The 21957-nt window shown below is 42.5% G+C and overlaps 1 protein-coding gene across 2 annotated transcripts in view; it reads right to left on the bottom strand.

Annotated features, from left to right (window-relative positions):
- The window catches only part of C1GALT1 (core 1 synthase, glycoprotein-N-acetylgalactosamine 3-beta-galactosyltransferase 1), a 157963-nt gene that overhangs the window by 117249 nt on the left and 18757 nt on the right, over window positions 1-21957 (bottom strand). The gene's annotated exons all lie outside the window — the stretch shown is intronic.

Below are 21957 nucleotides of genomic sequence, written 5' to 3'. Positions count from 1 at the left end.
TGGCATTTGACCAAGTAGTAAAGGAGAGGTATGAAGTTTACATGCAAGGGCAAGAGGACAGGAGGCAAGGCACTCAGGAGAAGGCACTTTGGAATCAGCCATGGGAGGGAAGTGCAGCACTCAAAAAGGGGCCATGGACAGAAAGTAGGAAGGAAGGTGGCGCACAGGAGGAAAAGCATTTCAGAGACCGGGGGGGGGGGGGGGGGGGGGGGGGGTGGAGGAGGAGAGAGACCAAAAGGTCACAGAGGAAGGAAAGGACAGAAAGGGGCCATGGGTGCAGGCAAGCAGATCAGGAAGGAAAGCATTTGGTGAGGGGACAGAGCAGGAGGCAGAACACTCAGGAGAGTCACAAGAGGAAGAGGGAGGGACAGAATCAGAGAAGGGGCTGCAAGAAAGAAAGAGCAATAGAGTACTTTGGAAGGGTCTGAAAATGGAAGGAAGGAGGACAGGAGGGAGAACAATTTATATCAGATTTTTTTCTTAATAAATTGTATACATTAGAAATGATTCTGGAGTGCATATTTGCTATTACATATATTCGTTTTCTATATGGCATTTAACTGCTTATAATTAAAGAGATGTATGCGAGTGGGTGGAGGGGGGGGGGGGGGGGGAGGTCAGTGACATTTTTGGAGGTTGAAAAAAAGATGTCTATATGCCCGAAAAAGTTTGGGAACCTTGGTCTAATGAATGAAAGGCTTTTTCACCTTGAAGTGCATGTGACCCTTGGGAAGAATGTACCTGATATGATGGCTTGATTACTATGAAAACCAGATACCACCTTTGGTAAAAATAAATTAAAAAAAAAAAGTTTGGATGTATGCGGAGCAACATCCTATTGTGAAAGATTTGTATAAAAGGAGAGTAACAAACTAAAGTCTGGAGCTCACAGATTCTTCTGGCTGATATGATTGCAACTATAAATAATACCTTCCATCTGAGAAATTCGAGAGAAACAGACTCCAGTAGCTTGATTAGTGGCTTCATTAGTTGTGCCAGAACCTCAATTCAGGTCCCATGGAGCAGATGGTTTCACAACTGAGGTTTAGTATGCCATAAGACTTTTACATGAACTTGGATACCAACAGATGAAGTCTACCCTCAATCTGAAAATAGTAAGCTATGGCATTGATATTTTCTCACTAATATAGGTACTGAGACCTAAGGAACAAACAGGCCGAAACAGAATGGTGCGCTCGGCTGAGCACACCATTTAGCCCCCGTTTGGCTGCGCGTTTTAGATGCGCTATTATTACCCCTTATACCGTAAGGGGTAATAGCGCATGGAAAACGTGTGGCCAACTGCTTTTCTGTACACCCTTCAACTTAATATCATAGTGATTAAGTTGGAGACACCAAAAATATTAATAAATCAACTGCCCCGCTGGTCTGTGGGTTCGAAAACCGATGCTCAATTTTGCTGGCGTCCATTTTTCAAACTGGTGGCTATCAGCGGGTTCGAAAACAGACACCGGTAAAAGTAAGCGTCAGTTGTTGAACCCACTGACAGCCGCCACGTCTGCTAATAAGTAGGTGCTAGGGATGCACTAGTGTCCCTAGCACCTCATTAGTGCGGGGCCTAATTTGGATACAAAATCGTGCACCCAGGAGAGGTGCCTGGGCATGCGTCGGGAGAGCGGGCGCTCAACTCGGAGCCCCCACTCTCCCGCACGTTTTATTGCATCGGCCTAAGAGAATAAGTATTTAAGTAGCTCTTTTGGTTTGCATGCAAACTAGTCACAGGAAATCTGTTGACACCAGGATAATAGTATTTTTCCATTTAAGTTCATAAGTAGGATTGTTTCCTGGCAGACACTATTATATTTATGCTTTTTTATACACAGTCTTTTCAGGAGGTAGGTCACAACGGTTTACATATATAGCATTGAATTACATTGTAAATAAGGTAACCGTAATTTCTAAACTGTATCTGGGCAAAAACTACCAGACAAGTCAGAACAAGAACTGTAGAACATTGTTCTAATATTCGCACTGGCAGTGAAAACGGCCGCCTTGGTCACACATTGGCAATTGGCAGGGCATTCAGAAAATGATTTAACATTTTTTCATCATTGACATGTTACTTCCACCTCCCCGGGGTGGCAATTTTCTTAGATGTTGATTTGAAAAGAGCAAGTGGATTTTTAAATTAATTGTCTCCATCCTAAGGGATTAAATAATGAAAAGAGTGGAATCATTTCATATAACTAGTCACATATGTCTCTCTTGTATCGATACTGTTGTGTTTCATACTGTATTGTCAGTTTTCTGATGGTTAGGTTTTACTCTTCTCTGATTGGTACATTTTTTCTCACGCCAAAACTGTCTGCTTTAAATGCTGAGTTCTGTCATTCCTTCCCTTGTCAGCTGTAGAACAACACTATGCAGTTAAAGGTACACTGTCTCTCCTGTATCAATACTGCCTACGTTTTCATTACTGTATTAATTGTCAGTCTTTCGACTGGTAAAGGTTTACTTCTCTCTGATTGGTGCAAATCTCACGCCAAACTGTCTGCTTTAAATGCAGAGTTCTGTCAATCCTTCCCGCTCTCCTTGCCTTGTCAGAGGTACGATAAAGGTATGCTTTATCCGTGCAAATGTTTACACTGTGTACCCTGCCTCTTCGGTCCAATTTTTTTTTATAAATGTGTAATTTTTTTGTTTTTACGTTTCAGTTTCTTAAGAATTTAACTTGCCCCTCCTGACGCAGCCTTCGGGCGAAACACGGGGTCCATGTCGGGGGACCCTAAAGAGAACTAATTCAGTTTGGTATTTGAGCAATGGAATTGCCGTGTTAAATAAACCAAATCGTTTTCTTGTATTAATCCCAATGTTTGGAGCTTAAAATTCTTTGCATTCCTTTGCTGTTTGACATATGTTTCTATAGGTACCATCCCCAGGTCACACCCATTTTTTTTCTTAATCAATGCTTTTCATGTACAGATTTTAGTTAGATCTTGCTACACAATACTCTTAAAACCAAATTGGTAGAAGATTAACTTCATTGAGTTTTCAAATTTGGATAATAAACACAAATTGTATTGGTTTCCTTAGGTGAGAATGATAACTTAGTAATGCACTAATGAGACAAACCTGGTAGTAGCTTCATTCTAGCACTGGAAGGTTTCCCCAATGTTTTTTCAAATGCAAAGAACTACGTTTTCCCACCAGTTACTATTTATTATAAGATTTCAGCTAATAAAAATGAAACATGACACTTGAATCTCTCGTCATAGTAGTGAAACACTAAGAGAAATTAGGGAAGCTAACCCAAACCGGAAGTGTAGTAATAATGGGAGATTTCAATTACGCCAATAACGACTGGGTAAGTGAAATAGCAGGGCATGCTAGAGAGAAAGTTCCTGCATGGAATAAAGAGTTTTATGGAGCAATATGTTAAGGGACAGATGAGGGAGAGAGAAAACATTTTTATATCTAAGTCTTAGTTCAGCACAGGATTTGGTGAGAGAGATAACAGCGGTAGGGCCGCTTGGCAATAGTAATCATAATATGATCAAATTTGAATTAATGACTGGAAGAGGGACAGTATGTAAATCTACAGCTCTAGCACTAAACTTTCAAAAGCGAAACTTTGATAAAACGAGAAAATAGAAAATAAACTGAAAGGTGCAGCTACAAAGGTAAAAAAGTGTGCAACAGGTATGGACATTGTTAAAAAAAAACCAAAACATCCTAGCAGCACAGATCAGATGAATTCCATATATTAAGAAAGATGGAAGGAAGGCAAAACGATTACCAGCAAGGTTAAAAGGTGAGGTGAAAGAGGCTATTTTAGCCAAAAGATCTTCAACAATTGGAGAAGGATCCTTCAGAAGAAAATGGGATAAGCATAAGCATGGCAAGTTAAATGTAAGAAATTGATGAGACAGGCTAAGAGAAAATTTGAAGAGAAGTTGGCCAGAGGCAAAAACTCACAAAACCTTTTAAAATATATCCAAAGCAGGAAGCCTGCAAGGGAGTTGGTTGGACAGTTGGATGATCAAGGAGTTAAAGGGGCACTTAGAGAAGATAAGGCCATCATGGAAAGATTAAACAATTTCTTTGCTTCAGTGTTTGCTGAAAAGGATGTTGGAGAGATACCCGTTCCGGAGAAGGTTTTCATGGATGATTCTGATCAATTGAACCAAATCACAGTGAACCTGGAAGATGTGGTAGGCCTGATTGGCAAACTGAAGAGTAGTAAATTACCTGAATCGGATGGTATACACCCCAGGGCTCTGAAAGAACTAAAAAATGAAATTTCAGAACTATTAGTAAAAATTTGTAACTTATCATTAAAATCATCTGATATACCTGAAGATTGGAAGATGGCCAATGTAACCCCTATCTTTAAAAAGGGATCCAGAAGTGATCCGGGAAACTATAGACTGGTGAGCCTGTCTTCAGTGCCAGGAAAAGTCGTGGGAACTGTTATAAGGAATAAAAATCACAAAAATTTTAGATAGACATGGTTTGATGGGACACAGTCAACATGGATTTAGCCAAGGGAAGTCTTGCCTCACAAATCTCTTACACTTTTTGAAGGGGTGAATAAACGTGAACAAAGGTGAACAAGTAGATGTGGTATATCTGGATTTCCAGAAGGCATTCGACAAAGTCCCACATGAGGAGGCTTTAAGAAACTAAAAAGTCATGGGATAGGAGATGTCCTTTTGTGGATTGGAAGTTGGTTAAAAGAAAGGAAACAGTAGGATTAAATGGTCAGTTTTCACAGTGGAAAAAGGTAAACAGTGGAGTGTCTCAAGGATCTGTACTTGGACCGGTGCTTTTTAATATATTTATAAATGATCTGGAAAGCGGTACAATGAGTCAGGTGATCAAATTTGACGACGACACAAAGTTATGCAGAATAGTTAAGTCTCAAGCAGATTGGGATGAATTGCAGGAGGACCTTGTGAGACTGGAAGATTGGGCTTCAAACGGCAGATGATGTTTAACGTGGACAAGTGAAAGTGATGCATATAGGGAAAAATTAACCCTTGCTATAGTTACACAATGTTAGGTTCTGTCTTAGGAGTTACCACCCAGGAAAGATCTAGGCATCACAGTGGATAAAACATTGAAATCATCAGCCCAGTTTGCTGTGGCGATTAAAAAAGCAACAGAATGTTAGGAATTATTAGGAAGGGAATGGCAAATAAAATGGAGGATGTCATAATGCCTCTGTATTGCTCCATGATGAGACAGCACTTTGAGTACTGTGTGCAATTCTAGTCACCGCATCTCACAAAGATATAGCTGCACTGAAGAAAGTGCAGAAAAGGGCGACCAAATGATATGGGGCATGGAATGATTATGCTATGAGGAAAGACTAAAGAAGTTAGGGCTGTTCATTTTGGAGAAGAGACGACTCAGGGAGGATATGATATAAGTCTACAAAATCATGAAAGGACTTGAACAAGTTAATGTAAATCGGCTATTTACTCTCTCAGATAATAGAAGGACCAGGGGGGCACTCCATGAAGTTAGCAAGTAGCTCATTTAAAACAAATCAAACAAATGTTTTCACTCAGCACATAGTTAAACTCTGGAATTCATTGCCAGGAGGATGTGGTTTCCGCAGTTAGTGTTACTGGGTTTAAAAAAGGTTTGGATAAGTTCCTAGAAGTTAAATCCATAAACTGCTATTATGGTAATTAATAAGCAACAGTAGCTTGTGATCTCTCTAATGTCTGGGTACATGTGACTTGGATTGGCCACTGTTGGAAACAGGTTACTGGGCTTGATGGAACCTTGGTCTGACCCAGTATGGCATTTATGTTCTTGTCTAATCTAAGTTATGATGAAAAATACCCAATCACTTTGGGCATCTCTTTGTATTCCTGCTGCCATGCATTCCAATTGTTTATAGAACAGTGTTAAAATATTTCCAATGCTGTATTATTTATATTTATAAATTGTTATAATTATGTTAATAATCCTTTATTATATATATGCAATTACCTTGTATATTATTTTTAGCTATGAATATTTTTATGTAAACCATTATGATCTTGTGAACTTCACAAGGAATGATGGTATACAAAACATTTAAATAAAATAAATACATAGATATTCCCCTCCCATAATGTATTATGGTTGCTATAGTTAATATTCACTTGAATCTGGTGTGTAATCCTACTTTGCCCATCTGAAATCTATCAACCCCTCTTGGGAACTCAAACAAAAAACAGGTTTGACAGAGCTGCAAATATTCCTTAGTGCCTTTAATCATTTGCCATTTTATTTTGAACAAACTTTAATCATTGCAAGATAACTAACTTTCACTCAGATAAGTCTTATTCCCTGTTGAATTCAAACATTACTGCTTTAAATTAAGCAGAATCCAATATAGTAATAAAAGGGAGGAAGTCAAACTTTGTGGTCACACCTACTTTGGCAAATACTTATTCTGTTCCTGCATGTCAAATACGTAAATGCACAGAAAACTGCAGTATAAGTTTTATTTGCCTTTGTAGTAGGGCAGCACACATAGGATTGAATTATTTTCTTCTTGCTGATACTTTAGAAGAGTAATCTTGAAATAATTGTACTGGTTGCTCTTGATAATGCACCCTATGTTGCATAACTAAGTTCAACTAACTATTTATGGGCAAAGCTCAAAATTTTAGCAATAGCTATGAGGACAGGCTTCTTTTCTGTTACCCAGACCATGTGCTCTCTAACTCCAACCTTCCTAGCAGCTCTGTCAGGTTTAAAGCCTCTAGCAGCCATGATTCCAAAAGCTTGCTAAATTTCAACTTTATACTTTCTTGTAATCTCATATTACTTTTTCTTGTCCAATTTTCCAGGTCAATTTTATCCTCTTGTATTATAACCTATTTTTCCAGGGATGCCATCTTTCCTGAAAATGCTAACTCAAATCTTACAGTATAGAAAGTTTCTCTTCAGTGTTATCTAGTCAGGGCCCAAATTCAGAGAAGGCATTTTTAACATCTGCTATTTGTTCAGATAGCAAGTTAAATTTAACCTCCAGAGCAGCGACTACTGCTGCTGTTAGCTTGGCTATTGTGTCATTTGTACATGATGGTCCGGGTGTATTTTTGATTGCGGATATTTTTAATACACAGTCACCCGCAATTTCTCCTTGTCTCTTTTCCCGACTTTTAAGGGCATACTACTTGATTTATTCGTGTATTTATCAATCAAATATACTCTGCACACCAAATCTTTTTCTGACTTTAATATGCCAGATGTAGACTGGATAATCTCATCTGCAGAATCTAATAATAGTAGAGAAATAGTGGATGCCCTGCAAGTAGCTCTGTTCAAACAAATGGTAATGGAACCCATGAGAGAAGGAGCTATACTCGACTTAGTGCTCACTAAATGGAGATAATGTCTCTGATGTCCAGGTGGGCTCCCACCTCAGCAGCAGTGATAAAACGGTATGGTTTAATATCACAAAAAGGATACGGAAAAGAAGCACAAAGACCTGAGTTTTGCAGTTCAAAAACACGGACTTTGATGAAATGGGGAAGTACCTGGAAGAAGAACTAAAAGGCTGGGAGAACGAGAGAGATGTGGATCAACAAGGACCAATCTAAAAGGAGCAGTTACCAAGGCTACTAATCTATGTTAGAAAAGTAAAGAGCAGCAAAAGAAAAATGAAACTTATCTGGTTCTCAAAGGAGGTGGCTGACAAAATAAAGGCCAAAAGAACAGCGTTCAAGAAATATAAAAGATCCCAAAGGGAAGAGCACAAAGAAGAATATCTGGTAGAACTGAGGGAGACGAAGAAATTAATCAAGACAGCAAACTGTCAAGTGGAAGAGAGGATTGCCAAGGACGTAAAGAGAGGTGACAAAACATTTTTCAGATATATCAGTGAAAAGAGGAAAGTTCAAAGTGGTATAGTGAGACTGAAAGGTAGAAAGGATCAATGTGTGGAGAGATGAAGAAATGGCAGAAATATTAAATGAATACTTCAGTTCTGTGTTCACTAAAGAGGACCCTGGAGAAGGACCGTCACTAGTTAAGAAACTGGAGGGGAGTGGAGTAAATGTAACTCCATTTACAGTAGAGAATGTATGGGAAAAGCTGGGGAAACTGAAAGTGGACAAAGCCATGGGGCCTGATGAAGTTCATCCCAGGATACTGAGGGAGCTCAGAGATGTGCTTGCGGGTCCGCTGTGTGACTTGTTCAAAAGATCCCTAGAAACGGGAGTGGTGCCAAATGATTGGAGAAGAGCGGTGGTGGTCCCGCTTCACAAGAGTGGGAACAGAGAAGAGGCTGGTAACTACAGACCAGTTAGTCTCACTTCGGTGGTGGGAAAAGTAATGGAGTCACTGTTGAAAGAAAGAGAGAATAGTGAACTATCTACAGTTGGGAGAATTGCTGGACCAGAGGCAGCATGGATTCACCAGAGAAAGATCCTATCAGACAAACCTGACTGACTGACTGGGTAACCAAGGAATTGGATCAAGGAAGAGCACTCTATGTCATCTATTTGGATTTCAGCAAAGCTTTTGATACGGTCCTGCATAGGAGACTGGTGAATAAAATGAGAAGCTTAGGAGTGAGTGCCGAGGTGGTGGCCTGGATTGCAAACTGGTTGACGGACAGAAGACAATGTGTGATGGTGGCTCATCGGAATGACGGCTACTACCTGGAGATAATACCCTTATTCAATAAACATACACATGGTTAATGCGACTCCAACATTGCTCTAAGTGTCCAACATTGCTCTAAGCTTCAACGGCAAGAGGAAATGTGGAAAAAAGGATTTGCATTCACAAAAAAGTGGGGAGTAGCTTGCTAGTTACGGTGGTTACTACCCCAAACCAAATAAGCCCGAGACTTCACGCATATCCAGCACAACTCTGCTTCAACGGCAGGGGGAATGAAGAAAAGTGGATCTATATACAGACATCAACAAGGACTGAATTACATAGTCTGGGTAAACAAATAAGCATGGGTGTAGCTTGCTTATTGCTAAGGTTACTACCCCTAGCTAATTAAGCTAGATATTTCACTTAGATGCAGTTCCAACACTGCTCTCTACATTAATGGTGGGGGTGGAAGGGAAATAGAACCAAAAGGTTACTAAGAGCCAAGAGAAACAGATAAGTATGAGAAAAAAAAAAGTGCGAAGCTTGTTGGGCAGACTGGATGGGCCATTTGGTCTTCTGCCATCATTTCTATGTTTCTATGATATCTTCTGCAAGGGTTAGCAATTTTAGGATGATTTTCGGGGGTTGGCACCCAGATCTGAGACACACGTCAGTTTGGGATTAACAAATTACATGACTTCCTTTATCATTTGTTGCCCTTCTCTGTGCCTTTCCTAGTTCTATTATACCTTTGAGATTTGATGATCAAAACTGCAGATAATATGCAAGTTGCAGTCACACCATGGATTGAAAGAGGCTTTATGATATCCTCTTATTTTACATCCCTAATACTTAACATTCTCCATTTTACTCTCCATTCCGTTTTGGATCATTCCAAACATATGATTTTTTTTTTTTTTTTTTACTGTAACCACACATTGAGCAGAGGATTTCGATGCACTGTCCACAAAGAGTCCAAGGTTCTTTTCCTGGGTGATGACTCCTAATATGGAACTCAGCATTGCATACCTGTAGTTGGAATTATTTTTCTTATGCGCATCACACTGCAATTTTCAACATTACATTTTATCCATCATTTAGATGCCTAGTCTTAGTCTTGCAAGACGTTTCTGCAGTTCTTCACAATCTGCTGCTGTTTTAACAACTTTGAATAATTTTGTGAGTCATTGGCAAATTTAGTCACCTCATTTGTTGTTCCCTTTTTCAGATCATTTATGAATATTAGGGAAAGGGGAGATATGATAAGAGACAAATATCTCCAAGGAATAAATGCACAGGAAGTAACCCTAGTTCAACAGAAATGAATCTTTAGCATGAAATGAGAGTGGAAAGGGATAGGCTCAGGAATAATCTATAGAATAAAAAGATATTTCTATACGAAAAGGGTGGTGGAGACATGGAACAACCTCACAGTGGAGATGGTGGTAAGGACAGTGTAAGAATTCAAGAAAGCATCTCAGAAGGCAAGACTATAGCTGTGCAGTTGGTGATCATGGGTGGAATGAATGGGCCATATGGTCTTTATCATGTTAAGAACATAAGAACATAAGAAAATGCCATACTGGGTCAGACCAAGGGTCCATCAAGCCCAGCATCCTGTTTCCAACAGTGGCCAATCCAGGCCATAAGAACCTGGCAAGTACCCAAAAACTAAGTCTATTCCATGTAACCATTGCTAATGGCAGTGGCTATTCTCTAAGTGAACTTAATAGCAGGTAATGGACTTCTCCTCCAAGAACTTATCCAATTCTTTTTTAAACACAGCTATACTAACTGCACTAACCACATTCTCTGGCAACAAATTCCAGAGTTTAATTGTGCGTTGAGTAAAAAAGAACTTTCTCCGATTAGTTTTAAATGTGCCCCATGCTAACTTCATGGAGTGCCCCCTAGTCTTTCTACTATCCGAAAGACTAAACAACATTCACATCTACCCATTCTAGACCTCTCATGATTTTAAACACCTCTATCATATCCCCCCTCAGTCGTCTCTTCTCCAAGCTGAAAAGTCCTAACCTCTTTAGTCTTTCCTCATAGGGGAGTTGTTCCATTCCCCTTATCATTTTGGTAGCCCTTTTCTGTACCTTCTCCATTGCAATTATATCTTTTTTGAGATGCGGCGACCAGAATTGTATACAGTATTCAAGGTGCGGTCTCACCATGGAGCGATACAGAGGCATTATGACATTTTCCGTTTTATTCACCATTCCCTTTCTAATAATTCCCAACATTCTGTTTGCTTTTTTGACTGCCGCAACACACTGTACTGACGATTTCAATGTGTTATCCACTATGACACCTAGATCTCTTTCTTGGGTTGTAGCACCTAATATGGAACCCAACATTGTGTAATTATAGCATGGGTTATTTTTCCCTATATGCATAACCTTGCACTTATCCACATTAAATTTCATCTGCCATTTGGATGCCCAATGTCTTCCTGCAATTTATCACAATCTGCTTGTGATTTAACTACTCTGAACAATTTTGTGTCATTTATTTTATTTACTTATTTCTTTTGTATACCGACATTCGATCGAGATATCACATCGGTTTCCAGATAACAGGTTGAATAGAGCGGGAACTGCCCTATTTTACATTGTAACAAGATAACAGTTGATTAAACAATTAACATATGAAACATTGTAACAGATGAATAAAATTAAAAAGTGGGTATAGAGATGTGGCATATAGCCTATATACAATATGTACAATATGACTTGGTTACGAGTAGAATGGGGGACAGGGAAATGGGAGGATAGGGAGGGGGGGGTTATGCGTTAGTGCAGGGTAGTAGTTATGCAAATTTGATTATCTCACTCATCGTATTTCTTTCCAGATCATTTATAAATATATTGAACAGTAAGGGTCCCAATACAGATCCCTGAGGCACTCCATTGTCCACTCCCTTCCACTGAGAAAATTGCCCATTTAATCCTACTCTCTGTTTCTTGTCTTTTAGCCAGTTTGCAATCCACGAAAGGACATCGCCACCTATCCCATGACTTTTTACTTTTCCTAGAAGCCTCTCATGAGGAACTTTGTCAAACGCCTTCTGAAAATCCAAGTATACTATATCTACCGGTTCACCTTTATCCACATGTTTATTAACTCCTTCAAAAAAGTGAAGCAGATTTGTGAGGCAAGACTTGCCCTGGGTAAAGTCATGCTGACTTTGTTCCATTAAACCATTTCTTTCTATATGTTCTGTGATTTTGATGTTTAGTACACTTTCCACTATTTTTCCTGGCACTGAAGTCAGGATAACCGGTCTGTAGTTTCCCGGATCGCCCCTGGAGCCCTTTTTAAATATTGGGGTTACATTTGCTATCCTCCAGTCTTCAGGTACAATGGATGATTTTAATGATAAGTTACAAATTTTTACTAATAGGTCTGAAATTTCATTTTTTAGTTCCTTCAGAACTCTGGGGTGTATACCATCCGGTCCAGGTGATTTACTACTCTTCAGTTTGTCAATCAGGTCTACCACCATCTTCTAGGTTCACCATGATTTGATTCAGTCCATCTGAATCATTACCCATGAAAACCTTCTCCATTACGGGTACCTCCCCAACATCCTCTTTAGTAAACACCGAAGCAAAGAAATCATTTAATCTTTCCGCGATGGCCTTATCTTCTCTAAGTGCCCCTTTAACCCCTCGATCATCCAACGGTCCAACTGACTCCCTCACAGGCTTTCTGCTTCGGATATATTTTAAAAAGTTTTTACCGTGAGTTTTTGCCTCTACAGCCAACATTTTTTCAAATTCTCTCTTAGCCTGTCTTATCAATGTCTTACATTTAACTTGCCAATGTTTATGCTTTATCCTATTTTCTTCTGTTGGATCCTTCTTCCAATTTTTGAATGAAGATCTTTTGGCTAAAATAGCTTCTTTCACCTCCCCTTTTAACCATGCCAGTAATCGTTTTGCCTTTTTTCCACCTTTCTTAATGTGTTCTCAGTTTCTAATCAAGAACTTTAAGAAAACTCAAGCCTTTCAAATAATCCAGAGATATGTAGACAAATGAATACAAATCTATTTGTACTTTTGACTTCTTCACTTTTATTTTAAAAAGTAGTAGTAAAACAGATTTTTACTAAAATCTGAATTTTGTTCTGGTTCAATTGATCTGGCATCAAACCTTTTGGATCCTCAGAGAGGATAATGATCAGAAGATAATTGTATCTATTGCTCTTGATACATTTTTGCAAATAGCAATGACAGACATTGCCAAGTACCATGGAAGAGAAAAACTGCAGAGCTATGTCTCCTCATATGGTGGAAAACACTAATACATGACTGATTGCTCAAAGGATCCTAAGCAGTCCACCGATAGCTTCTTGTGAAGAAAACTGGAAGGTTTTCGGATCAAGATAAAATTAGAGGAATAGACAAATGAATGCTTGGCTACAATAGTTTCTATTTCTCAGATGCTGCAGTGAATTCATAACTTCTGGAGGGAGAGTGTCACAGTCATTGCACAATGGCGACGCCAGATTCAGAGCAGACTGTAGGGTTCTGGAAGAAGACCTGGTGCATAGTCCCTAGCCAAGAACCCACACAGACAACCGAGCTAAGCAAGCTGGGAAAAAAACAACAGTAGTGGAAGATCAATGGCTAGCTGCAAATAAGTCATAGTGCTAGATCCCAGCTGTTATTCCAATTTAAGTAGAACAAGAGGAAAACTGCCAGGCTGAAAAAAAAAAAAAAAAAAAACACCCAGGAACCCAGTTTTGAAACTATACAGCAAGTAAAATCATTAAAGGAGTGTATCACTCATTTGCACACATTCTCACCACTAAATTTACTAGTAGTCAATCTGTCCTTTAATACTGCACAGCCCCACAAAGAATTGTTCTAGGTTCATTGCACAGATACTCCAAAAGTGAAACTGTTTATTATAGATGACTAGTGGTGACATGATGAATAAAAATTACATTTTGATTTTCTTCCATATATAGAGAAAGCAATAAACCCCCCCCCCCCCAAAAAACCGTAAACCAGCATAGCAAGAACACCAAGCACAAAAGAGAAGAGAACAGATTTATGCACCAAAGTCTCAGTTTTATAAAGTTCCTAACTTTACAGAATTTTTATTGTAAGTTGTCCATATCCTAAACCAGGTTTCCTAAGGGTAAGTAAAGAGATGTGCACTGTGCTTATTAGTCCTGGAGGAATTCTTGCTACTGCGGAGCACAGAATTTGTGCAGAATTCACCCCCTGCACAGAAAAGCAAGTTTGCTTACCGTAAACTATTTTTATTTTATTTATTTATTTTATTTTATATACCGGCAACCGTTTGCACATCGTGCCTGTTTACAAGTAACTTATAACAAGGAATATATAGGCGAGGCCTTTACAAAGAACAATATGTAACACAGTAACAAAGCAGATAACTAAATAACTTGGGGAAGGAGGGATAGATACAACAAGGGGGGGTGGGGGAGGGAGAGAACAGATACATAAGGATAAGATATATACATGGATTTGAGGAGCAGATGGTATGTACACTGGTTATATATGGAGTTATATAAGTGCAGATAAAAACAGACACATTATTTTAAAGTAAGGGTTGAATGAAGTGTTTGAAGTTCTTAGAGGGAAAGGGGGTTAAGTGTAGGGTGTGGATCCTGGAGGGGATTAAAGGATTTTAGGGGGGTATTGGTGAGAGATGAGGGTTGGGTGAGAGTGTTAGTAGGTGGTGAAAAGGAATGGGGGTATGCTTGGAGGAAGAGCCAGGTTTTGAGATTCTTTTTGAAAGTGGGGGGGGAGGTTTCTGTGCGTAGGTGAAGAGGCATTGAATTCCAAAGGGAGGGGCCTGCAAGGGAAAGGGCTCTATTGGTGGTGGAAATAAGTCTTGTGGATTTTATGGGAGGAGGAATAAGGGTTGCTTGGAGTGATGAACGGGTAGGTCTAGTGGAGGTACGAGGAAGGAAAGGTGGGTTTAGCCAGTTGTAATGCTCGTTGGTGATACTTTTGTGGATGAGGGTAAGCGTCTTGTAAATAATTCGTGAGTGAATGGGAAGCCAGTGGAGATCAATGAGGGTGGGGGTAATGTGGGTCTTTTTTTTTTTACATTAGTGAGGATACGAGCGGTAGCGTTTTGAAGGAGTTGGAGAGGTTTGATGTGGGTGGCAGGGAGTCCAAGAAGGAGAGAGTTACAGTAGTCAATTTTAGAGAAAATTAAGGATTGGAGTACAGTACGGAAGTCAGAGAAGTAGAGAAGGGGTTTGAGTTTTTTGAGGGTTTGAAGTTTGAAATAGCAACTGCTAAGGATGGATTTGATGTATGGTTTGAAGGTAAGTTGGTTATCAAGTATGATACCAAGGTTTCTTGTGTTAGAAAGCAAATTGGGGGAATGGAGAGTGGAGGGAATGGGTATGGATGCATGTTTAGAGGAGATGAGGAGGAGTTCAGTTTTTTGTGGGTTGAGGGCTAGGTGCATGTCAGTGAGGAGCTGGTTTATGGAGGTGAGAATAGTGTTCCATTTTTGGATTGCGATGAGTACAGAGTTTGTGAAGGGGATGAGGATTTGCACATCATCCGCGTAGATGAAGTGTGTAATACCAAGGTTGGAGAGGAGGTTTGTAAGGGGGAGCATGTAAATGTTAAATAAGGTGGAGGAAAGGGAGGAACCTTGAGGAACGCCACAGTCGAGATTGACAGGGGGGGATGTAAAGTTGTCAGTGAGGACTGTGTAGGTACGGTTTTGGAGGAAGGACTTAATCCAAGAAAGAGCAGTACCTGAGATTCCTATACTAATGAGGGTGTTGATGAGGATGTTATGATTTACGGTGTCAAAGGCAGCGGAGATGTCCAGCATGGCAATGAGATAGGAGTTGCCGGCATCCATTCCTTTGATGAGGGTATCAGTAAGGGAAAGAAGTAGGGATTCAGTACTGAGGTGTTTTCGGAATCCATATTGTGTAGGTGGGAGAATGTTGGATTGTTCTAGGTGGTCAGAGAGACGGTGGTTTACTAATTTCTCCATGACTTTGGAGAGGAAAGGGAGATTGGAGATAGGACGGAGGTTGGATAGGTTGGAGGGATCAAGGGAGGGTTTTTTTAGAATGGGTTTGACCACAGCTTGTACTATCTACGGAAAACTATGTTTTCCGTAGATAGTAGATGAATTAGCCATGCTGTCTGGGTAAGTCTTCCGTGCCACTAGGTGGAAGAGCTTTCTAAATCTGTTTTTTTCCATGCGACTGAAAGCACGCGGAGCTCTGTCTCTCCAGACTCAGTTACGGTTGTGAGGTAAACACAGATATAAAACAAAAAGTTTTCCACAAAAAAGGCTGGTTTAACTATCATACCTCGACTAGGATTCAAGTTCTGTGATTGTGGCAAAATAACGTCAGTGACTGATGGCCATCAGTTCTGTCACATATGCCTGGGACCTGATCAGGAAAGTTGCAGAGACTGTGGACATATGTCTCCTAGGAGCGCAGCGTCAACATGCAGCGCGAATAGAGCAACTTAAGGCAACACCATCCGGCTCCTATGCCCCTTCAGAGGCTTCTATAAGATCTCTGGGGCCAGAGAGAAAAAAAAAAGAAGGCAGCGTCCCAAAGAAGGGCTTCTTCGATGGAACACCCAGGGAAAAACACCCAGACCCGAAGCCCCTTCCAAAACAAGGGCAGGTATTGGGGGATGCGATGGCATCACGTCTTAGACGCCAATGGCTTCCCGGAGCAAAAAGACAGAGTATGGTACAAAGCATCGATGCTCCAATGCGCCTCGGGAATACGACGCACCAAAAGACCATCGAAGCTCTGGCGCATTGACGCACCAAGCACAGTGCATCAAAATGGCACAGATGCATTCGACACACAGTCTCAAAGGAAAATTAAGCCGACACAGATGCAAAAACAAACAATAGACATAATTAAGAAACCCCACACCTAAAGCAAATGTTGCTTACCTGATGTAACAGGTGTTCTCACAGGACAGCAGGATGGTTGTCCTCACAAATGGGTGACCGAGGATGGAGCCCAACCACGGAAAACTTCTGTCAAAGTTTCTGGAACTTTGACTGGCCCCTACTGGGCATGCCCAGCACGGCACCAACCCTGCAGCCAGCAGGGGTCCCCCTTCAGTCTTGTTTCAAAGCTACAGGCAGTGCTGAAAAATAAAATAAGAAAAAAGAACCCAATGCCGCGGGGTGGCGGGCGGGTTTCGTGAGGACTAACATCCTGCTGTCCTGTGAGAACACCTGTTACATCAGGTAAGCAACATTTGCTTTCTCACAGGACAAGCAGGATGGTTGTCCTCACAAATGGGTGAGTACCGAGCTGAGGATGTCCAGACATGCACCAAAAGTACTCAACGGCGTGCAACAGGCACAACAACTGGGGTGGAATTTGGTAGAGGACATCCGCACCCCACCGGGTAGGCAGAAGGGTGTTGGTACGTCATGTTAGAAAAAGGTTACGCAAGACAGATTGGCCGAAGATGGAATCCTGTCTTCCAGCTTTGTCCAAACAGTAGTGGGCTGCAAATGTATGAAGAGAACTCCAGGTAGCAGCCCTGCAGATGTCAGGAAGTGGCACCGATCGAAGGTGTGCTACTGAAGTTGCCATGGCCCTCACAGAGTGTGCCTTAACACGGTCTTGAAAGGGAATGCCAGCCTGCTGATAGCAGAAAGAGATGCAGTCCGCCAACCAGGAGGAAAGAGCCTGCTTACCCACAGGTTGCCCTAACTTGTTAGGATGGAAAGAGACAAATAATTGAGTGCTCTTCCTGTGGGCAACTGTACGGTCTAGATAGAAAGCTAGAGCTCGTTTACAGTCGAGGGTATGCAGAGTCTGTTCCCTGGAGTTGGAGTGGAGCCTGGGAAAGAAAATAGGTAGTATGATGGATTGATTAATATGAAACTCCGAAACTACCTTAGGCAAGAATTTTGGGTGAGTGCGTACCGCCCGGTCCTGCAGGAGTTTAGTGTAAGGCGGGTAGGTAACTAGGGCCTGTAATTCACTAACCCTGCGAGCTGAAGTGATAGCCAAAAGGAAAATCACTTTCCATGTGAGATATTTAAAGTCACAGGAGTGAAGAGGTTTGAAAGGTGGTTTCATAAGGCGACCAAGAACCAGATTAAGGTCCCAAGATGGGGCTGGAGGACGTAAAGGTGGCTTCAAATGGAGCAAGCCTTTAAGAAAGCGTGTTACAAGGGGTTGTACTGAAATAGGGACACCCCCAATACCTTTATGGAAGGCGGCTACCGCACTGACATGCATTCTAATGGAAGAGGTCTTCAGACCTGATTCTGACAAATGCCAAAGATAGTCCAAAAATTTAGGAATTGGACAGGAAAAGGGATCAAGGGACTGAGAAGTGCACCATGATGTGTACCTTTTCCATTTATAGGAGTAAGATTTTCTTGTGGAAGGCTTTCGTGAAGCGATGAGAACACGAGAAACTGAATCCGATAGGTTAAGTGGTTGAAGGACTAACCTTTCAACATCCATGCCGTCAGGGACAAGGCTTGGAGATTGGGATGGAGGAGGCATCCGTCGTTTTGAGTGATCAGATGCGGGTCCTTTCCCAAGGGAATGGGTCTGCGGATGGAGAGATCCTGGAGTATGGGAAACCACACTTAGCGTGGCCAGTGCGGTGCTCTCAGGATGATGGTTCCCTTGTCCTGATGTAGCTTCACAAGAGTCTTCGACAGAAGAGGAAGTGGAGGGAATGCATAAAGCAGACCGGTTGTCCACGGGAGGGAGAATGCATCCCTGGGCCGAGAGTGCTGAGTCCGAATGAGAGAGCAGTAATTGGCCACTTTGTGGTTCTGAGGGGACGCAAAGAGGTCCATGTGGGGATAACCCCATTTCTGGAAAAGAGAGGTCACTACCAAGGGATTGAGTGACCACTCGTGTGGTTGGAAGACACGGCTCAGCCGGTCTGCCAAGACATTTTCTACTCCCGGCAAGTAGGTGGCCCTGAGGTACATGGAACGGGAGAGGGCTTCTGCCCAAATCTGCGCAGTTTCCTGACAGAGAAGGAAGGAGCCTATGCCTCCCTGCTTGTTGATGTACCACATGGCCACCTGGTTGTCCGTCTGAATCAAGATTATGTGATTTGATAGGCAATCTTGAAAAGCCCGGAGAGCGTATCGGGTTGTTCGAAGCTCCAGGAAATTTATCTGGTGTTTGGTTTCCTCTAGAGACCAGAATCCTTGGGTTTGTAAACTGTTTACATGGGCTCCCCAGCCGACATTGGAAGCGTCGGTGGTGAGAATTATTTGAGGATCTGGTGGATGAAAGGGCAAACCTTGGAGGAGGTTGGATTGATTTGTCCACCAGGCAAGAGACAGACGGAGTGCATCGGTGATGCGGACAATGGTCGACAGAGGCTGAGTGGCTTGGATCCATTGTGATTTCAGAGTCCATTGCATGACTCTCATGGCCAGACGGGCCATTGGAGTCACATAAACTGAGGAGGCTATGTGTCCCAGCAGAATGAGGAATTGGCGAGCTGTTGCTGTGGGTTGAGACTGCAACTGGCAAGCTAGGGACACAAGGGTTTGAACACGTTGATGAGGAAGGAAGGCTTTTGCCTGTAAGGTGTCCAAGTCTGCTCCAATGAAGGATAAGGTTTGAGATGGGAGTAAATAGGATTTCTCGTAGTTGACAAGAAATCCTAGAGAAATTAGAGTTCGAATTGTCAGGGTCAGGGAAGAACGAGCGATTTGCTGGGTTGTGGCCCTGATCAACCAATCGTCCAAGTAGGGGTAGACATGGACACCTTACTTCCTGAGGAATGCTGCAACCACTACGAGACATTTGGTGAAAACTTGCGGTGCGGATGCTAGGCCAAATGGGAGCACTCTGTATTGATAGTGGTTTTGGCCTACTAGAAATCGGAGGTATTTGCGATGAGATTGAGTTATCGCAATGTGGGTATAAGCGTCTTTGAGATCTAGAGAGCAGAGCCAGTCCTCTCTTTGCAGCAGAGGGAGAAGTGAGCCCAGGGTTACCATCTTGAACTTTTCTCTGTGAAGGTACTTGTTGAGGGCCCGTAGATCCAGGATTGGTCGAAGTCCTCCTGACTTTTTTGGGATCAGAAAGTACCTGGAATAGAACCCTAGTCTGTGTTGTGAGAGAGGAACGGGTTCTATAGCGTTGGACTGGAGGAGAAGGGAAACTTCCTGCTCTAGAAGAACAGAGTGGTCGGTAAGTCTCCAAGCTTGCAGAGGTGGAGAGTCCGAAGGAAGAGTTAGGAAGTTTAGATGGTAACCTTGTGCAATTATCGCTAGCACCCATTGATCTGTGGTGATGCGATGCCATTTTTCTGTAAAGTGGCTTAGTCGACCTCCTACTGGTATGTTTGGTAGAGGGATTAGGCATCTGCTCTCTAAGTGAAAGTCAAAACCCCGACGCAGGGCCTGGTTGCGGAGCTGTTGTGGGCTTTTGCTTTCGAGGTTGGCGAGGCTGAGGCTTTTGAAACGGCCTCGTTGACCTAGACTTATAAGAACTGTCCGCCTATAATTCCCATATTGAGCACAATAATAAACACAATACAATTCAACCTCGGCTAAATACATCAGCTGGGGACTCCCAGACAGCATGGCTAATTCAGATGCTTATCTACGTGAAAAAAAGTAAGTTTGCTTACTGTAAACTGGGTTTTCCGTAGATAGCAGATGAATTAGCCATGCTGACCCTCCCGCCTCCCTGGACAGTTCCGACATGGCATACTAACTTGCTTAGATATGGACTGAGGAGCCTCAGGCAAACCAGGGAGAGTACAAGAGGGAGTCCCTAGCTGAAAGACTTTACTAGACTTAGAGAGATCCACCACCTAGTGGCACGGAAGACGTATCCAGACAGCATTGCTAATTGAGATGCTTATCTATGTGAAAATTGCCAAATTCTGTGCAGAAAATGGCAGAGGAGACCCCAGCATGCTGCGAAGGGAGGGTTCAAAGATGAAGGCCCCGGCATGCAGCAGGATTCGCTCCGCTCACGGCGAAGATGAAGGCCCTGGGCATGCCACAGGACGCGCTCCGCTTGTGGTGAGGATGAAGGCCCCCATGTGCCATGGAGTGTGTGCCATTTGCAGTGAAGATGAAGGCCCCCTCGTGCCACAGGACATGCTCCGCTCACGGCAAAGATAAAGGTCCCAGTGAGTCTGTGTGTGAGAGAGGAGAAAGGAGGGAGGTGAGCAGGAGGGTGTGAGACAGCATGGGAGGTGAGAGAGCAGGGGGGGGGATGTTTGAGTGTGGGTGCCAGAGAGAGAGGGAGCCTATATGAGGAGATTGTGAAGGAGTGTGTATATGTGTGTGAGAGATCGGGAGCTCATGTGTATGAAAAAGGGATCGTGTGTATATGAGGGTGCTAGCCTGTGAGAAGGGATTGTGTGTGTGAGACAGCCTGTGCGAAGGGGTGCATATGAGGGAGAGACAGGTGGTCTGAGTGAGGATATATGCGCGAGAGAGAAAGGGAGCTTGTGTGGGTGTGTATGCAAGAGAGAGGGACCCTGTATGAGGGGGTGTGAGTGTGAGAGAGGGCGGGACAGAGGGAGCCTATGTGAGGGGCAGTACTGAGAACGGGATCAAACTCTGGGACTGGCGATAGAGTGGAAGGGGTTGAGCCTAGAGGTGGAGGGGAGAGATACTGGCAGGTGGAGAAGTTGGGGCCTGAGAGGGCAAAGTAGCCAGGGGAGTAGGGAGAGTGCGTGGAAGGGACACAGTGAATTTCTAGGGAAATTCTGCTCAAAATATTTCAAGTTTTGTATCTAAGTAATGGAGAGATTACTTACCTGATAATCTCATTTTCCTTAGTGTATGCAGATGGACTCAGAACAAATGGGTATAGTGTGCTCGTGCTAGCAAATGGAGACGGATCTGACGTCAGCACGGGGTACATATACCCCCGCAGGAAGTGCAGCAACTCAGTAATCTTCCTTGCAAAAGCTTTATGGATATATATGTGACTGACCGATCGATTAAATGAACATGATTAACTTGACCGATTGATAGTAGCTGGAGACCGCCAGTGTTCTCAACCGGAAGGCGGACACCTGGCAGGTTGGATGCCCTATATAAGGAAACATGGCTTACCGTGAGTCGGTGAATCCCCATGTATACCGGCAGCCGGGCGGGATGCTGAGTCCATCTGCATACACTAAGGAAAATGAGATTATCAGGTAAGTAATCTCTCCATTTCCTAGCCTGTCGCAGATGGACTCAGAACAAATGGGATGTACAAAAGCTATTCTCGGACTGGGTGGGAGGCTGCCCGAGGTCCGTTTAGGATTGCCCTCGCAAATGCTGTGTCTTCCCCTGCCTGGACGTCCAGACAGTAGAAACTGGAGAAGGTATGGAGGGAGGACCACGTTGCTGCTTTACATATCTCTGCCG

Source organism: Rhinatrema bivittatum, chromosome 2 (genome assembly GCF_901001135.1).
Source record: "Rhinatrema bivittatum chromosome 2, aRhiBiv1.1, whole genome shotgun sequence".
Lineage (NCBI taxonomy): Eukaryota > Metazoa > Chordata > Amphibia > Gymnophiona > Rhinatrematidae > Rhinatrema > Rhinatrema bivittatum.
Note: the sequence above shows the minus strand (reverse complement) of the source record. Positions and strands in the feature narration are given on the sequence as shown.